Below are 19,887 nucleotides of genomic sequence, written 5' to 3'. Positions count from 1 at the left end.
ACATGTGGTGGATTAATATCGGGAGTGATACCTCGGAAGCAAGGGATCCCAGCCCCACACCACACCACCCAGCCCAGGGTTCCAGTGCCAATGAGATGAGTCCCTACAACTTCTGGCTGCAAAAACCAGTGGGGACTGAATCGGTGGAAGAAACTGCAGGATTCTCAGGAGTATCCTCATAAAGGGCCCACCATGGACTTATCACACTGTCTGGGCTTCAGCACCAGGACAACAGCTGGAAGGGCACCAGTGGCACATGGGAAAAAACCGAAGTGACTGGCAACAGGGTGAGTGCTGGGGGACAGCTTCCTGCCAGACAAAACCCCAGAGGCCAGGCAGAGCGGCGTTGTGCCCTCTCTGATGGTCCTGCTCATGCATCACGTCTCATGCAGAGTTTTTTGGTGAAATATCAAATCACCCAGGTGACTCAGCCCCACTACAGCCCAGATTTGGCACCCTGTGACTTCTGGCTTTTCCCTAAACTAAAATCACCTTTGAAGGGGAGGAGATTTCAGATGGTCAATGAGATTCAGAAAAATACGATGGGGCAGCTGATAGCAATTGGGAGAACTGTGTGAGGTCCCAAGGTGCCAAGTTTGAAGGGGACTGGGGCATCGTTGTCCTGTGTACAATGTTTCTTGTATCTTCTTCAATAAATGTCTCTGTTTTTCATATTACATGGCTGGATACCTTGTGGACCAACTTCGTACAATCAATAACATAGTAATAAATATGTATTGTGCCACGCAAGTACTGGAAATATTGGGGGGAACATTTTGTAAAGTACATGATCGTCTAACCAATAGACTGTACACCTGAAACTTATACAAAATATATTTTTTTCATTTTAGACAGCAAATCATCTTCTCCTAGAATACCACAGCCTTTCTGCTCTTATATTAAAGTCTAAATATTTATAATAGCTAAAGGATACATTAGAATATCTTGCCTTTGAAACACATTTTTCATAATTCTCAGATCTCTCAGAAGCATGCATGGGATAGTAACAGTGTCTGCTTTATTCTCCACTCCAAGCATACTTGCTATTGTATTGTTTCAGCCACAAGTAAATGAGACATAAATTTAATTACTGGTAAGCATTTGCAATTTATGACTCAAGAACTCTCAGAGAAGAGAATTTGATGTACTTTCCACCTGCCCTTTTACCAACATTAAACAAACAGTATGTTTTACTACAACCCACTTCTGACATTTATCAGTTGCTTTTATTTATTTCTCTGCCAACCTCAGCCTTGTCAGCAGGACTTCGGCACGTCAGCTACGGTAGTTCATGCCAATTAGACATTTTTAAAATAAACTGTTCTTTTTGGAACTGTAGACATTTGAATAGGCCGCAAAACTGTAAGGAATGATTATCGTAGAGGTTGAGGATAAGGAACCAAGCCGTTCCACACGCATCCATTCCTGTCTGTGATAAACCAACTCTGACTCACAACAAAAGAAAAGAAAAGAAACGACAGAATGCATCATGAATGTTAAGTTGTTTGGTGGTTTGAAACACACCATGATATTTTTATGTTGTTTGGAAACAATACTGATGATTAGAGTATATTTCCAGGGTTGAAATTAATAAGTGATAGAACTCACTCTCTTTTTTGCAAAAGTAGTAGATGGCAAATTTTTGTCCTGTGGATTCTACCCACACTCTTCCCACACACATATGCACAAGTCCTCCGAAAAAAAAATGGCATCAAGAAAGTCTCCCCTCTCTTTTATTTAACAAGGCGGCTATGCAGCTTGCCATCCTGGGCTACCAGCCAGAAGATTATGGCAAAAACAATCACCTTTGCAATATTAAGGAAAACATGAAACTGGCACTATGATTCAGAGGTTTATTTCTTTCCCTCTAAATATGAAACCACGCTTTTGTATTTTATTTAGGAAATAGTTTCCTGCAAGATGTATCTGGGCAAAAAAAAAAAAAAAGACTTGTTTTCTTTTCAACAAATAGCTAGAGGTGCTGAAAGATTTCCTGTTAAAGCTGTGTAAGGCATTCCACTACTTAAAAGGGAGTTTAGTGTTGATGAAAGATGCCAGTTTGACAGGCATGGAAAATGAAGGAAGCATTCTTTATTCCCAGGGCACATCATCTCAAAACGAGGAATCATCTCTTATGGTTAAGAGGGTCATACCTTATTGTTTAATATTCATTGAGAGTACGCGCATGCTAGATGATGGAAAGATACACAGGAGACACAGCCTGTGTCCTCTAAGACGTTATATTCTTCAAACCAGCATATTCGTGGTCTCAGGAGCATAATATACAAGACTAGTGGCCCCTACTTTAAAAAGGTCCAAGGCAACAAAAGCAAGGGTCCAAGGCATGAAAAGGGAAGGATAAAAATCGTTCAGTTTGGACATCTTTACTGCTTCCTGCAAGTGCTGTCCCTCTCTCTGTGAAGCTCACAGTTGGGACTGCATGGGCTCATGCTTGTATGGCAGCCGTGACATGGTGTCTAATGCTGTGATCTATGATATGCGCAATTTTCACCACAGGCTCTATCTACTTCAACCGCACTTCTAATTATTTTTTTTAATCTTCTTAAATACTCATTCTTTGTGTTGTTTCAGACTGCATACAAAACCTGGGAAGAATCATTGGCTCCAAAACTTCAAACACAGTAAGTATCCACAGCACTAGGTATCTCACATATTAGGTGGTTAGCTGGTCCTAATTTAGCATGAATTGACAGTGAGCATGGGGAATACAACAACCCCCCAGGGAAGCATATCTGCATTAGTGATCTGAGTAAGGAGTAAGAGGGATTGAGCTGTGAGTATATGTGCTATATGGAAATTTGTAATGAGGGATATCTGGGGGCTGGAGATGGAGAACTGAGGATAGCAAGACATAATACATTTTCTCTGCCTGACTCTGAGGCCATATGTTAATGAGGGCTGCTGACAAAACTGAAGGACGTATGTTCATGAAGGACTGAATGTAAGTGGTACTGCTTCAGGGAACAGGTGAACACAAAAAGGACACAGAATAGGGGAGAGAAGCAGTTGGTCCGTTTCTGCATGGAACATAGTATGGCTCTGGCAATACAGTGAGGGCTGACAAGCAGTTTGGTCCTTTAAGGGGGTGGTTAACATTGGAAGTCCTGAAGGGGAAACAGTCCATGTAAAGAGTGTACCATTAGTTGTGGCAATGGCAATAGAAAGGCCAGAGCAGAAAACCATGGGAGAATTGGCTTTGAGCATGTGCGATACTGGCTGATCCCAGGAATAATTGGAGAGACTCGGGTAGTGAGAAGCGATGACCGTGCTAATTGCAGGGAACACCTGTGAACGTTTATTGGGATGCTAGAAGTCTGAGCACCGACATTCATGGGATCTCATTTGTTCCCAGATTGATGAAGGGCTATGGCCCTTGAATAATGAAGAAAGCATTCAACGCATTTTCTAAAGAGGCCATTGAGCCTACCCACGACCACTCCCACCTCTTATACACACAAGGCTTGTAACTAAGTTAGGATACTGAACTCACAAGCCCTTGCAAGAGTACCGAAGAGCATCACATTTATGTTAAAAGTCATAGAGTTCCAAGTTTGGAGCTCCTGGGGGTAACAGGCTGTGGCGATTTAGCTTGGGGCCAGTCCATAGTTGTATTTACCTTAGTGACAAAAAAATTCTGAAGATCCATGTGTCCCTGGTCTTTTTTCCTTGTTCCCAACACAACATTTTCACAACGTCACTCTCTGTCCCCTGAGGGTTCTATGTCTACAGAGTATATCTTTAGTTTTCACAATCCATGGCCGCTTTCCCCTTCTCCTCCCTTAAATTTCACTTTAGAACTTGAGGCCGAGAGCTTCCCTCAACAACCTCTCTTTCCTAATCTCCTACTCAAAAGTTCTGAACAAAAACCTCGAGCTGGAAGTTTCAGCTGATTTAAGGCCGCTCATTGAACCAGTATCCCACAGGCTGCACTGAATATCGAAGGGTGGATGTGTGTGATGAGAGACGGTACTCACTGACTCTTGTAAATTTGGAAGCTGCTTCTTTTTCATTATCATGTTTTATTCATTAGCAACCAGAAGGCTGAGACTTTAACAAACTTATCCCAACAGAAATGTGTGATGTAAGGAACTTCACTCACTGTTTGTCCAACAGTCCAGAGAAAGACACAGTTTACAGATGATTGAGGCATGATGAAAAAGAACTTTGAAATTTTCTTTACAAAAAGTAGTATTCCAAGGATTCTAAACCTTGGAAGTACGTTAATATAGGATCTGTTGCTATTTTAAAATAATGAAACCCAGGCTGGAAAAAATACAATAAAAATGAACTATTAAAAAAAAAAAAAGAAACTGGGGCACTGAGGGAAAGTTTCAGAGCTGATACACCATAGTGAGGACTTGGACTCAGGCAGTCTAACCTCAGAACCCCGGCTAAGCTCATCAATGCAGCACTGGTAGAAACTAGCTACATGCACAGCATTCAGTTTCCTCCTGTTGAACACACATTCCTCAGTTTCTACTCCAGTTAGGTTGGGGTCAACTGATTGTTTCTGCAAAGAAATCAAGGAAGTCATGAACTGTCATGCAGACTCTCTACTCAGTGCTCTCCTACATGGCTGAATGAAGAAGGAGGACCCAGTGGAGGACACGGAGGAAGTCGTAAAAATTGTGGCAAAGCAAGGAACCAGAAACCATGGCTCCTGAATTATGGGGCAGATCATCTGCCAAACACCCAAGTAAACTGTAAGGAGAGCACAAAATAAACCTTTATGTGTTAAAAAAACAAACAAACAATGAAACCCAAAGTTGCCATTCTGACAACGAATACTACAACATGTTAGCACCAGGCTCCAAATGGATTGGTATTTATTGCATTATTACAATTGTGCCCTCCGTGAAGTCATCTAAGCAGAGTGTGGGAGGAAAAAAGAAAACATTAAAATAGGTCATGGTGTAGCAGCAGCCGATGATTTTGCACCCTCTCCAAATATATGTTTGTCTCAGAGAAATATTTCACTGACTAGCACTTTGTCACACTGCTCACTGCTCATTACCATTTCAAATGCACTTTCTGTGCTCTGAGGTGCCTCTCTGCTGCCCCAGGGCTTTGCCAAGACACTAAAAAGTTTAGTTGCCATGCATAATATACGACACAAGTTACTAGCATGAATTTTAAACAGTGTTTTCCTTCATCACATCCCAGAGCCCCTCTAGATCCAAGAAGTGGGGGGAGGCTTTATTTATTTATATATTGCCCCTCCCTTTAAAAAAATGTAACCCTTGCTATTTCTCTGGGCATGCATCCAAAACAAAAAAACCTTAAAATGAGAACAAATGAAAACATATGTATCTTAAGACAATTGACAAAACAGATATAAATGGGATGAAGACTTTGGCAGAGGCGAATGACAGAAATAAATGTTAGTAAGGAAGTTATAATTATAACAGAATAGACCAGTGCCATGTCATGTTCAACATGGTGTCTGTTTCTTAGACAGCAAAACGTATCGGTCAGTATGGTGAGCAGTTAAGAGCTGGGCTCTGGAGTCGGACTGCCACTGCCTGTGTTTGAATATGGGCTCCGCAGTTTACTAGCTGTATGACCTTGGACAAACTACTTGTGATCTCTAGCTTTGGCTTCCTCGTTTGTAAAATGGGAATAATAAGAGTGTCTATCTCACATAGTACAGGAGTTCATATGTATGTAAAGTGCTTAAAACAATGTCCGGCACATAGTAAGCATGTAACAATCACATGGTTTATTATTGTTATTATTCATCACTATTAATGAAAAAAACATAATTTGGTTCTATGCTTTTTGGCTACCAAAGCAAATATTTTTATTGAAAATAGTAAAAAAAATAAAACAGCTGAATTTTCATTCAATGGAAATTATATGTTCTGTACTGATAGGTGGAAATTAGCAAGAGCCAACAGCTAAAAGGTAGGTACACACTACAGGTTACATTGTTAGCTTTGTAAGAGAAAAGGATGGAACTTTTCAACACTGGCTCAATCAGCTCGAGAGGTTTTTACCAACACTTTTCAGTGCTAGATCTATGAGTGATTCTCAAATGATTCCTCTAGGTCTAGAGAAGCATTTTTTAAAGAAATCACCACCATACTTTCCAAAAAGGTTCTGCCCAAGAAGATACTGAGTTGAATGAACCGCAGGTAGATTTTGTGAAGAGATGCTTATGTACTTAGAGGTCTTAGGAGTCCTAGGTTTGGCAATTGCACAGATGGAATCTATAGTTCATTTCAGTGTTAGAATTCTATGATTCTGTGACTCAAAATATTTCTCATATTTTTATTAGACTACTTGCATTCTTAAGACTGTCCACTAGTTTTCAGTTAAGGCCCATAAAGAGTAACTCCTTACCTCTAGATGTCTCATCTATCTTGCTTAACTTTTCCTTTTATCCCCAGTTCTCTACCCCACAGTCACCAGCCACTGTTCCTATTTTTTAAAACATTTTATTTATTTATTCTTTATAAAGGGTAAGGGAGGGATAAAGAGAAGGAGAGAAACATCAATGTGTGGCTGTCTCTTGTGCACCCCCCACTGGGGACCTGGCCTGCAACCCCAGCATGTGCCCTGACTGCGAATCGAACCTGCGATCATTTGATTTGCAGGCCGGCACTCAATTCACTGAGCTACACCAGCCAGGGCCACTGTTCCTATTTGTAAACCATATCTCTCAACTATAGATGTACAAATAGGACTGCATACTTTTTCTTATTGAAAAACAACTGTTTATACCACTTTTCAATTTCTTATGGGCTTTGGCAGCCAATGACAATTTTATCTGAGGGAAAAATTGGGGGATCACTGTACAATAAATTACCATATTTTCGGACCATAAGATGCACCTAAGTTTTAGAGGAGGAAAAAAAGAAAAAAATTTTTGAAGCAAAAAATGTGTTAAAATATTTAATAACATCCCTTAAAGCAGAAATCCTATAGTGAGCCAAGTAAGCTACGCTCGGACTGTAAGACCCACCCCCATTTTCCTCCTAAATTTGGGGGGGGAGTGCATTTTATAGTCTGAAAAATACGGTATTGACTCTCTCAGCACCTACATACAATACAGTAGGTTACCAGTCCTGTGGGTCATACCATCCAAATAATAACAGAATATTAATCCCTTATTGAGAAGTCAACAGTGGGCGCTATGCAACTGTAGGCTCAGAGAAGTTCATAACCTTCCCAAAGCCCTGCAGATAGCACATAGAACAGCTAGAATTCAAAGTTATTGCTCTCAAGCTCCAAAGCCCACGCTCGCACCATGCTGCCTTTTCTTCCAAACCACTATTTCTCGTTTGGATCAATGAAGTAACCTCTTAATTGGCTTCCTTGTCTCCACATTTAACCACCCTTCACTCAATCTTTAGTTCCAGCTGCTGCCAGATTTAGTTTTCTGAAATGCAAATGCAATCACATCACTTGCATGCTCCCCACTGTCTTTAGAATGAAATTCAATTTCCGTAGATGATATAGAAGGCCCTTGATAAAGTAACCCCTACTCACCTCTCTAGCTTTTTACCCAGGCACCTTTTGCTCTGGGTAAACTAAGCCAGCCTTACTTTCCCCACTAATTCCATGTACTCATGCCTCTGAGTTATTGTACATGTGATTTCCACTGTCTGAAAAGGCCAACCCCATTTTGACACTTAGCAAACTCCTGAATATCCCTTAAGACTCTTCAGCATACAGGAGGTGCTCACTATGTACCTACTGACCAAAACGACAATAATACAGGCTACTTCCTTTTCCAAATTAAGGGATAGAGATGAACATGGGTAAGTACAGGAATCTGATTTGCTAACATGCCATAAAAACATGCATTGGAGGCTTATGCTTCTAAAAATTGTTTTCCCAGCCATGACCTCACATCTGTGAAATGTTGCCCAGTGAGCAGATCATAATTATGAAATATAATGTTTGCATACTAGGCAGTAGAATCCTTGCTATGTTTATTAAATATACATTAGTTGATATTTACAAATGTTTTGTATATATTACAAAATGTTAAAATACACTTCCAGTCTATGAATAAATTCACTACAACGTTGGACTCAAGTTTTTATTAACCTCTTACCCTAAGTGTTAATATTTCCCATCCTATTGGGAGCAACAGGACACATTCCACACATTGGCTTCTAAGAGGTCACTGATTTATTTTCAGTTTGTCTGGTCACTAAGACGTGGCACAGAGTTACCTTCATAAATGATTCAAGATAATGGGAAATATTAAAATTAAAGAAATAACAGTAAAAATGGGGCTCTGCAAATGAGAAATGATCACCGGAATATCACTTCTCAGGGGAATCACCCCACTCAGCCATTCATTAAAAGTTGCTTCAAGGACATTCTCACAGGAAAGAAGCATAGCTGTTGCATGCACTGTGGTTTTTTGAGGGGGTGAAGTTATGTTTAGAATATATGGTGTGGACCCTGGAAAAGCTCAAGATGACTTTGGTAACAGCAAGATTTTCCATTAACCACCGGTGGCTCAGTGATACTGGTTTAAGGGATAAGCAGGTACATATATTTTAATTACAATTTTGTGTCATACCTTTAAAAAATGTTCAACATAATTTGATATTAAGAATCGTCTAAGACTTTATGTCATTTACTATATGATAATGAAAGAAAATAAGCCCCCCTCTTTTTTAAAGTACCATCTATTTTTTGTATCTAAGTCCCATACAATCCTCTTTCTGAGCATCTGAGCTTCTTTCCCAGCTCCCTAAAAAATAGTACTTCAAAAGCTTTCTATCTACTTCCTCTTTCTCCTACTTTTTTTCTCCTTCTCCCACTTATCACTAGAGTCTTACCACTACCCTTTACCTCTACATAAGCATAATAAGTCTTTATCCTTTCAAGAAAGTAAATACTTTCCTGGTACTTTATTACCCCCATATATACAAACTCTAGAAAATTTATAAATGTTCAAAATGTAGAACCACCACTTAAATATTCTATACCACCTTCTTGTTTGCCTATTGATCTGCCTCTCTCATAAAAGTAGGCAGTTTCCTGATACCTACATTTAGCATGAGTCCTCCGTGATGTCTTACATCCTAGAAACAGAATTAAAACAAGTTAAAGCCGGAAAAGCCCTTGTCAATAATCCAATCCTTACATGTGGAGATTATTAAACTGAGATTCAGAAAAATGAAATGGCTTAAGAAAACAGAGTCTCCATACTGTCTCTTGGTTTGTGATTACTTTATCTTTGCTTTTCTCTTCCTGCTCTGGCTTTCTGAGTTTGGCTCCTTGTCACTCACACAGTATTGGTTTTGGATCCTTGTTCCCTACCTGGATTTGGACTATTATTCTAATGATTCCACTATGTTAATCCCTTGACTTGGGATGTCAATCAGGTTGTGTTCCTGGGTTGCTCACCAGCCTCCACCTGGTATATTCTAGGTTCTAGCTTGAGCCTTAGGTTTCAATCCATCTATGACACACAGATCTTGTTTCCTCCATCATGCTGTGATCAGTTGGTTCAGGGGCACAGACTTCTATAAAATAGAGTTAAAAAATTACTTCCTTCCTTTGCAGGCAATTATGTATAAAGAGGTGAATATGGATCCATCAACTTAGAAAACAAAGGCGTGAATGTTCTCTGCTTGGTGAAAATCGGTGAAGTGTAAAATGGGTTATGTCCAAACCATGTAAATGCCGCCTCTAAACACATCATGTTATCATCCGTCGAGGAACCCTAAACAATCACACTGAGTGAATGTGACATGGCCTCCTCCACATCTCAAATTTCAACTGGGCCTATGAAATAACAGAAATAAATTGCTGAAATGCACAAGGATGAGGACAATGGAATAATATTTCAAGCACAGCATTATTTTCATGATAGGCTAGACAGAAAAAAAAAGATAGAAAGACGTTTGCAATGCTGCAAAGATGGATGTTAACTGCTGCCCAGTTAGGGGTAAAAAACCAAAAAAAGCATTGCCAAACGTTTTTTATTTTAAACATGTGCATTGAAAAAGTGTGCTCCCTAGTCTTATTCACAAACAGAAGATACATTGCTCACACTTAAAGAAAATGAAATCAAACAGGATAAAACATGAGCAGAGAGACTTCAGACATGTTCCCCAGGCATACCGTCTCGACAAACTTGTGAAGAAGAGCAGTTCTCTAGCTAGAGAGATTCTTCCTTCAACTGGGCAGATGGGCCTGGTAAATGCATAAGCAATTAGCTTTGTGCTGAAGCAGAAAGACCAAGAGGGAAAGGAATAAATGCACACCACATCAATACAATCCAAAAGTAATCTTATTTCACTCTGTAATCATAGAGATGCAGTGATCTTTTTAGAATTTAGGCTGGATTTCTAGTACATTTGGAAGTTATATGGAATAATGAAAGATAAAAACAACTATTTACAATAGGTAGCTGACTTTGTCTATTAATAGGGTATGAACCTAAGGTTTTCTTTCTTTTAAAGATTTTATTTATTTATTTTTAGAGAGAGGAGAACAGAGAGAGAGAAAGAGAGGGAGAGAAACATCAATGTGTGGTTGCCTCTCGTGCACACCCTACTGGGGGCCTGGCCCACAACCCAGGCATGTGCCCTGACTGGGAATCCAACCAGCGACCTTTGAACCTAAGGTTTTCATCATTTGTTTGTTTTCCATTTGAAAAATAAAAGTAGCTTCCATTCAAGGTGGTGGTATAAGTAAATGTGGTACATGCATCCTCCCACAACCATGTCAAAAGTACAACTAAAGTACAGAACAACCATCATTCAGAACTGCCTGAAATCTGGCTGAATGGAAGTCCTACAACAAAGAATATAAAGAAGAAGCCACATCAAGACTGGTAGGAGGGGGGGGAGATGAGGTACAGCCTGGTCCCACACCCACATGTAGCAGATAAAAATCAGGAGGATATCTCAGATGTGGAGGAACCCCTGAGGAACGAGCAGTCTTGGCCCAGTATCAGTCCCCCTAGCCCACGGTTCCAGTGCAAGGAAGAGAAGTCCCCATAAGTTCTGGCTGCAAAACCCAGTGGTGGTTGTGGCTGAGTGAGATGGAGGGCTTCCAGAGTCCTGCCAGAGTCCAGACATTCCTCTTAAAGGTCCACATACAGATTTACTCAGACTCACTCAATCTGAGCTATAGTGCTTGGGTAGCAGCTCAAAAGGCACCAGGGACACCAAAGGAGGAACTGAATTGTCTGGCATCAGGGCAAGAGCTGGGGAGCAGCTTTCTCCCAGACAGAACTGTTGGCAGAGACCTTTGTTCCTTTGGTGAACCCACCCTCAACCCACAGCGCTGGCAGGGGGACACTGTATCTGAGTCTCCATCAACATGGTTATCACTGTTTGCCCTGTCCTGGTGATTCCCTGAGGCCCTGCCCCACCCAACTTTCGTGCCCACCCAAGCTGTTTTCAGTGGCTTTTCCATGCAAATGGCTTCTCTTGGCTCATGCTTCAGATTTTCCTAAATTCTGTCAAACAAGCAGCATCTGGCCTCAGCAAGCTCCATACCTCTCACTAAGTGGCCCCAGGCCCGGCACTAGTAGCAGCCTGCCTTTGTTCATAGCTTGGCCTTGCCTGGGTACCTCAAAGCCCAGCACCAATAGCAGGCAACTGCAGTTCACTTTGTAGCTCATGCCAGGATGCCCCCATAAGAATACAGGTGGTGACTGATCTTTGCCTGCACTATCTGGGAGGCCCCAGAGCCGTCACACCCTGTGGACAGCTACAAACCATGTTGTAGCACCACCCAAACCCCTCCACAAGTGATATATTCAAGGGATGGACTCAGCAGGTACCAACACCCCACTGAAGTGAGCCCTGCTCCATGGGGTGAGCCCATGCACAGCTGATCCTCCATGGTGGTCTTAGTCAGTCCTTTTAGCTAATTGGCTGTTGATATGCCAACAGCAATCAAGGCTCAACTACAACAGAAGGGTGTACACAGCCCACATGGAGGGGGCACACCTGGAGTGCCCAGGTTGCATCAATAGGGAGGCTGTGCCATTGGACCCTACAGGACACCTACTACATCAGGCCACACTACCAAGCCCAGGAGAAGCAGCAACTCTACCTAATACACAGAAACAAACATAGGGAGGTTGCCAAAATGAAGAGACAAAGAAGTATGTCACAAATGAAAGAACAGAACTAAACTCTGGAAAAACTGCTAAACAAAATTGAGACAAGCAATCTACTAGATACAGAATTCAAAATCACTGGTTATAAGGATGCTCACTGAACTTAGTGCAAACTTCAACAACATAAAAAAGGACATGGAAATCATAAAAAAGAACCAGTCAGAAATGAAGGATTCATTAACATGAAATGAAGGTGAATTTACAAGGAATCAACAGTAGAGTAGATGAAATGGAGAACCAAATCAGTGATTTGGAATATAAGGAAACAAAAGTACTGACTCAGTAGAGCAAAAAGAAAAAGAATTCCCCCCAAATGAAGACAGTGTAAGGAACCTCTGGGACAACTTCAAGCATACCAATATTCACACATTGGTGGTACGGAAAGGAGAAGAGAGAGATCAAGAAATTGAAAACCTATTTGAAAAAATAATGCCTGAAAACTTTCCTAACCTGGTGAAGGAAATAGACATACAAGACCAGGAATTGCAGAGAGTCCCAAACAAGATGAACCCAAAGAGGCTCACACCAAGACACATCATACCTAAAATATCAAAGATTACAGACAAAGCGAGAATTTTAAAAGTAGCAGGAGAAAGACAGTTATGTTGTCTAAAAGGGAGCTCCCACAAGACTGTCAGGTGATTTCTCAACAAAAACAATTCAGGCCAGACAGGACTGGCATGAAATATTCAAAGTGATGAAAAGCAAGGACCTACAACCAAGATTGCTCTACCCAACAAAGCTATGATTTAGAATCAAAGGACATATAAGGAACTTCTCAGATAAGAGAAAGCTAAAGGAGTTCATCATCACCATTATTACATGAAATATTAAAGTGTCTTCTTTAAGAAGAAAATAGAGGAAAAAAAATGAACAAGCAGAACAACAATAGACTCATAGATACAGAGAACATTTTGATGGTTGCCAGATGGGAGGGGGGTTGAGGGCATGGGTGAAAAAAGTGAAGGGATTAAGAAGTACGAACTGATAGTTACAGAATAAGGATGTACAGTACAGTGTGGAGAACATAGTCAACAATATTCTAATAACTATATATGGTGTCAGATGGGTACAAGATATGTCAGGATGACCATTTAGTAAGTTATATAAATGTTTAATCACTGCGGTGTACACCTGAAACTAATATAATATTGTATGTCTACTGTAACTGAAAAATAAAAAATGATTTAAAAATAAAAAAGACAGAGAAAAATTAAATTAAAAAAAGATTGGAAGGGCTAAAACTGCATAGACAAGCCACATACTGAAAAGAGATATTTTCAGTGTATATAACTGACAAAGGACCAGTATCCAGAATAAATAAAGAATTCCTACAAATCAATTAGGAAAACAAAGTCTTGTTCATTGTAGTAAAATAAAATTAGTTAATTTCAATGTCCATCAGGATAGCTAAATGGATAGGTAAACTGTGGTTTATTCAAGCAATGGAATACTCCACAGCAACAAATTGTCTAGATTTGTCTGTATCAACATGAACAAATCTGAAAAATAATGCTGCTTGAAAAAATCAATTTACAAAACATGCACAGTACTTATGCAAACTTTAGGGGCAAAATAATTTTACAAAGTCTCAGTGATGGGTACTCATGTAAATAAAATTCTGCAAACATACTGAAAGGATACAAACCAAATCCAATTTCAGAAGAGTGATTAACTCTGGGAAGAAAAGGAGCAGGTAGAGCTTTACGCAGGTCTTTAACATTTTGTTTCTTTAAAAAGAAAGAGCACTATGAAACAAATGTGGCAAGATGTTAAAAGAGTATTAATATTGGTCGTAGGCAGATAAATGTTTTATTTTCTGCAATTTTTTGGCATGTCAAAAATATTTCATCCAGAAAACAAAATCAGTGTTTGTTTAAGTTTCTCCACATGCATTTACAAAAGACTAGGGACAGAAAATGAAGTGCCTCTGTGTATGGCGGTGAGGGAAAGTGGCTAATTAGACAGAAGTGACATCATCAGCTCTGTTCATCCAATGAAAATGTTTACCAGCGAGGCATAAAAGGGCACTAAATTCAGAACAGGGAACTTAATGGAACATTGTCTTTGCAGTGATTTTATTCTAAGTGAAGGGCTTCAATGGTCATTTTAGGCATGAGCCAAAAAACGTCCTTTTAAGTCACCTAGCCCACGTCCTTCAGATGCAATCAGCCTCAATCCATTCTGTCAAGTGATTGGACCTTATCTCTTTGGTACATCAGAAGTGAAGGAGGTCCTGCTGTTTTTAGTTCTGCTTATAGTAAATCTTGATGGCTTCACAGCTGAGTGACAGGAGTGGATAGAGTATAGGACTGGAGCCTTGAGAATTCAATCTCTGGCAATGAGTTCTTATAAGTTGGACATGTGGCTTGACCTCTCTGGACCTCTGTTTTTCCATCTTTCAAATTAAGATAATAATGTCGACCACCACACGCTGTTTTAAAATATACTTCTTTTCCTGTATGTCTCCATCAGATAAATGCAAGGTGCTATACAATAACCTTATGATGATAATACTGGCATTTCAACTTATGGCAGGAGATTCCCTTACAGAAAAAAGCCACTTCCATCAATTATTTTAGTATTCTCATCACCTAAACGCTCTTGGGAGAGCCTCAAAACTATCTGCTTCATTTTGAATATTTTGAGGGCAAAATACAATTATAAAGTATTTATTAAGTTTCCAGATTAAGTATCACCCAACTCTCAGCATTAACTATTCATTTTTCAATGTGATGTAGTAATAAACATGGCAGAAACATGGAAACCTCTTCAGACATTTATTAAGACTAACTCCTTGAATGCACATTTGCAGGTAAATGTGCAAAAGATAATGAAGAGGGGTGTAAACTCCACACAGCGCTGCCAGCGGACATGGCACAACATCTCTGAAATGCCTTATAATGAAAAAGCTGTTGATCTCTTCTCCTTAGGTTAATCAGATCACGCTTAAATTATGAGTGATAATCAGTAGCCACCTGCCTACTTGACTACCTCGAGTGAAGCTCTAGGTGCTCAATACTAATGGAATTTGCTTTTTAAAAAAGCTAAAAAAGATACCTGGAGATAACACACACAATAATTTTATTTTACCCAGGCATTAATATGTTACAGCTGAATTAATATGCCCTTTGTAAATTTCAGTGCAGTTTCTCTAAACAGACAGTAATGAAGTTAGATTATGATTTGCTATGTTTATTTCAAGGTGATTTACACTTTTTGTTGATCAAAACAGGGACACAGTCACCATGGATAAGATACTTTTGTGCCTAAAACTACTTCTAGAGGGTTTGTTCCTGAGGGTTCAGAAGAGCATAAACCTTTCCATGTAACTAGGTACTTTGGGTAAAATGACAAGACAACAAAAAATAGTCAGATAACAGTTAGCTGTCTCTGAATATTACCCTCACTTGGGTGGAGAAAGTATTTTTCCCCGTGCTTTTCTACCTCAGTGGAAGAAAGCACACAGTTTTGTCCTTTCGGTTGAAGAAAGAAAAGGAAAACAGGGGAGCAAATAGATAAGCTATGGAATTTAAACCAAAACTAAGGTCAGCACAATATCTAAGGGGCTTGTATTCTGTAAATGAAAGCAAGGACTCCTGCAAAGGCAAAAAGACTTGCTCGGTATGCAACACGTGTTCCCCATTATTAGGAAAGAGCGGACAAAACTCGGCCCGGGAGTACCAATCTTGTACAATTGCTTCTGCAGGAACCCCGCTAACCTGGGGCTACTCAAAAGCTCTGCATGCATAGCATAGGTTGTGACCCATCTTGGCTAACAGGTGAGTTATCTGGCTGCCTCTTTCTGAGAATGATCAAAAAAAAGAGAGGAATGCACTTGGGGATGATTTGACAGATAAGGAATCAACATGCCACCTGTGGTCAGACCTACCACGTCTTTATCAACTCAGATGCTATGAAACCACCGTCTACCTACTGAACAGGAAGATCTGTGATGCCAGCATCATCTTGATGGAAACAGAGGCCCTGCTGGGGATGATATAAACTCCCAAAGGTCTGTAAACAAAGTTTCCAGGGCATATCAAGAACGTGTCGAGTGACTTTGTCTCTTATGTATAATTACCCTCAGCTGTCTTATTTGTGGTCTGTTTTCCAACAGCAAAGTATATTTACCATTGAACAGCTGTCCTACAGAAAGTCAATTTGGTTCCTTAGAAGGATTCTAAAATTTGCAGCATTTAATCTCACACTGTGATGTTATCCGAGCTGGGTTTGGACAAAAGCGACATAGGTGTTTACATTCAACCCCCCCTTAGTTTTCCCTATCTCTTCTGATAGTCCTTCATCACCCCTTGAGATTTCTAAACTATCAGTCTACTGCCCAGAATTCCACATTACTATGACCCAATGTCTTGTGTACCTTCTGATGCAAAGTGTATGCTTAATAAATATTTGGAAATCAACACATGAATGAATGAAAACTCCTAGGCCTAAGAGAATTCCCCAGGTTCTGCAAAATGACTTGAAAAATAGGATAAGCTCATGGGTTTGAAATAATTAAGGTTGATATGCAAACATCACCCATTCTTTACTCTCAAGCAGCAGATTCCTTTGCTGATGCTCTATTTTGTTTTTGTATTTGAAAACAGTCTTTATTTCATTGGTTTGAAAACTTTCTTATCATAAATTGAAGTCAGAGATTTTTTGTTATGTGTCTACTTGGGGTTTACAGAACATAATATATAACAGAAGGAACTTCAGAACTACTGAAAACCACAGAAATCTGTCAACAAATGATGTTAAACTGGATCTGATGGACTATGCTGAGTTTGTTCAATCCAATCCTGAGCTTCATGTTCTGTCTCTTGTCCTCCAGATAAACTAGTACCTCCATCAACTTCCAGCTCTTGTTCCAGAAAAAAAAAATGTCAGTGAAAAATGTTTTTAGGAAAATTCAGGGTAGCCATTATTCTTGGATCTTATACACTCATCATGAAATCTCCAGTGACATAGTTGATTCTAACTGTTTTTTAAAAATTATTTTATTGTTGTTCAATTACAGTCGTCTGCATTTACTTTTGAAAAGGAAACCGAGTTGGAAATTGAGACAGCTACACTGCTTAGTCAACTCAGGCTCTGTAACAAAATACCATAGAAGGGGTGCCTTAAACTTGAGGAATTTATTTTCTCACAGTTCTGGAAGTAGGATATCTGAGATAAAGGTGTCAGCACGATCTAGTTCCAGTGAGGGCTCTCTTTGTGACTCATGGATGACTACCTTCTAACTGCGTCCTCACATGACAGAGAGAGGGAGAGCAAGCTCTCTGGTGTCTGGTCTTACAACGGCGCTGGTACCATTATCAGGATTCCCCTCTCATGACCTCATCTAAACCTAATTACCTCTCAAAGCCCCATCCCCAAATACCATTCACATGAGGGTAAGAGCTTCAACATATGAATTTTGGGATACACAATTCAGTCCAGAGCCCACTGGTTTCATTTTAAGGCTAATGCTAAGGACTTCTTGTCTGAAGGTCAGAATACAAGGAAATCATGTTCCTGAAAAAGGATACCAAATAGTTTTTTTTTTCCCTTGAATTCACCAAATTACATAGAATTCCTTGACACTATCACTGCCAGTCGTTCAATTCATGTTCCATTGGATCAAATGATGCTGCTGCCTGCATAGTCCCACCTCTTCTTTCAAACCTCAGGTTCTTTTATCAAGTGTGAATGTACCTTTAATAATGGAAGCCTCAAATGCTGTCATTTAGGATGTTGGTGTTGCCTTGTCCAAGGTCAAATGCAAGCAGTAACAGGACGTGATCAGGTACTAGATACAGTCATACCGTGGTACTTGTCAGCTTCGGAACTCATCAAACCCTGTACTCATCACAGTTTGATGAGAAAAAATGTTTCAGCACTTAGCACTTGCTAGAACATGCATGAGTCATGACGTCACCCCACAAGATTAAATGCTTCGTCACTCATCGCATTTTGTACTGTGGGTTTCAGCACTCGTCACGAGTTTCAGAATGAGTTAATTATGAGTACTGAGGTTTCACTGTCTTCCTATTGGCATACTAGCCATAACAGAATTAGACAGCAAACAGTATTTCTATTACTTGTAAGAAACAAATAAAATTTGTTCCCCTTATTCATTGTTTCACTCTCAAAATGAGACAGTGTTTTTATCCAAGATGCATTATCTTCTACTTTTCTAGACATATGTCAAGTTCATTAACTCCCTGAGCATCTTTGTCCAGCATTCTGTTCATCTGGAACCCCTTCTTCTTACTGCTATCTGCAACACCTTCAGTACTTGGGAGTGTAATGAATGTGCTGTTTGTCACATCATTCAGAGCCTAGGAGTGTATCAACCACAGCCAATCCCTGTTGCCTCTCCACTCCTCTCACCCACATCACAACCTCCCCCGTCTCAGAACTCTGCTCCTCACTTCACCACTCCTCTTTAGTGGTTCTTTAGCTAATTTGAACAATGCATGAACCTTGAGTGGGAAGCTAACCAATTTATTTTTCACATATTTCATAAAACCCTGCAGCAGTCTACTGGAGGAAAATCAGATATTGTTAACATTTTTCATTCAGCAAAAATCGGTTTTGTTTTAAAGGAGGGGTCCAGAGTTGGCTCTGCTTCTCCTTTATAAAGTCACACATATCACGATGCGGATCTCAGCAGGGCTTTCCAACCTCCTTGGAAACCTCAACCTCCTCAACTCTTGCTGCTTAGAGCTCCACTTACTGAGGTGCCTACTTGCCTTAGTGTGCTTTCATTTTGTGTTCTTGTTTAACTTCCTTGAGGTTTCAGTGTTACATTCCTGTCCTCCTGGGATGCCAGAGGAATGCAACGAGCAAATGCGCCAGTGATTCATTACCATTAGCAGCCAGAATGGAATCAAGAACTTTATCAACTTCCCGGCTTCCTGGTTCTGTTCCCAGGGGAGCCACATTAGGCACGAATGGTTTTCCTCACCTTTCTCTCGAGATGCAGTTTACGTAACAGACTATCTTTCTCTAGTTCAGCGCTCTGTGGAATTTTTACTTAGACACAGGCAAAGCCTCTCCTCTACTGCTGTACCTAGAGTTCACGGCACTGAATCTTCACGCCAAGTAGGAGGCAATTTTCAAGGACATATAAATAGAAATACTTTACTATTTATAGCACCCAAACTACTGTAAAAGTATATTCCAGGTTATCATTTCCAGTGTATCTAATTACTCAGTTCTGTTTGAATTGAGAATCTATTGCCAGGCAAATGGACACATCCTGACCCAGCTTATTCTCAAGTTCTTATAAATGCATGGACTACAGTCTATGGGCCTACATTGGATCATTAAGAGAAAGTTCCCGTCCTGTAACATTCCATTTGGTGCTCCCAGCAGCAATCTCTCAGTCTTGATGGACTGTGTGGTTGAATGGGGTGACAGTAGTAGAGGGAAGGGGTGATTATTCTGTACTATGTGTTGAGTGCTTCCAGTAAAAGACTGTATATGCTCCAATAGCTAATGATAGCTAAGGCTTTTAACCACAGCCCCTTCCACAGAACTAATATTTCATGTTGAAAAATTACATGTCACCATCTGTGGAACTTTGGTAAACATGAATAAAAATATGTTTGTTCACCTGGTCCTTGAAAACAATCTGAATTTGGCATCATATTTTTAAGAAAGTATCTACAATTGGCTCGATGCAGATAGTGTTTCTTTTAATATATTTATATTGCATTCTCTCTGCTTAGCACTCTCAAATTCCCATTGTTTCTAAAAATGAGGTACAT

General features: G+C 40.0%; 1 protein-coding gene and 1 non-coding gene across 2 annotated transcripts in view; one reads left to right on the top strand and one right to left on the bottom strand.

Moving 5' to 3' along the window:
* The window catches only part of TENM1 (teneurin transmembrane protein 1), an 854,561-nt gene that overhangs the window by 466,062 nt on the left and 368,612 nt on the right, over window positions 1-19,887 (bottom strand). The window lies entirely within an intron of this gene.
* LOC112310898 (small nucleolar RNA SNORD69) lies at window positions 16,869-16,946 on the top strand. The gene has a single exon (XR_002975408.2). It is a non-coding gene; the product is annotated as a small nucleolar RNA SNORD69 (small nucleolar RNA).

The sequence above is a fragment of the Desmodus rotundus genome, chromosome X (assembly GCF_022682495.2).
Source record: "Desmodus rotundus isolate HL8 chromosome X, HLdesRot8A.1, whole genome shotgun sequence".
NCBI lineage: Eukaryota > Metazoa > Chordata > Mammalia > Chiroptera > Phyllostomidae > Desmodus > Desmodus rotundus.
This window is presented reverse-complemented; position numbering and strand designations above follow the sequence as displayed.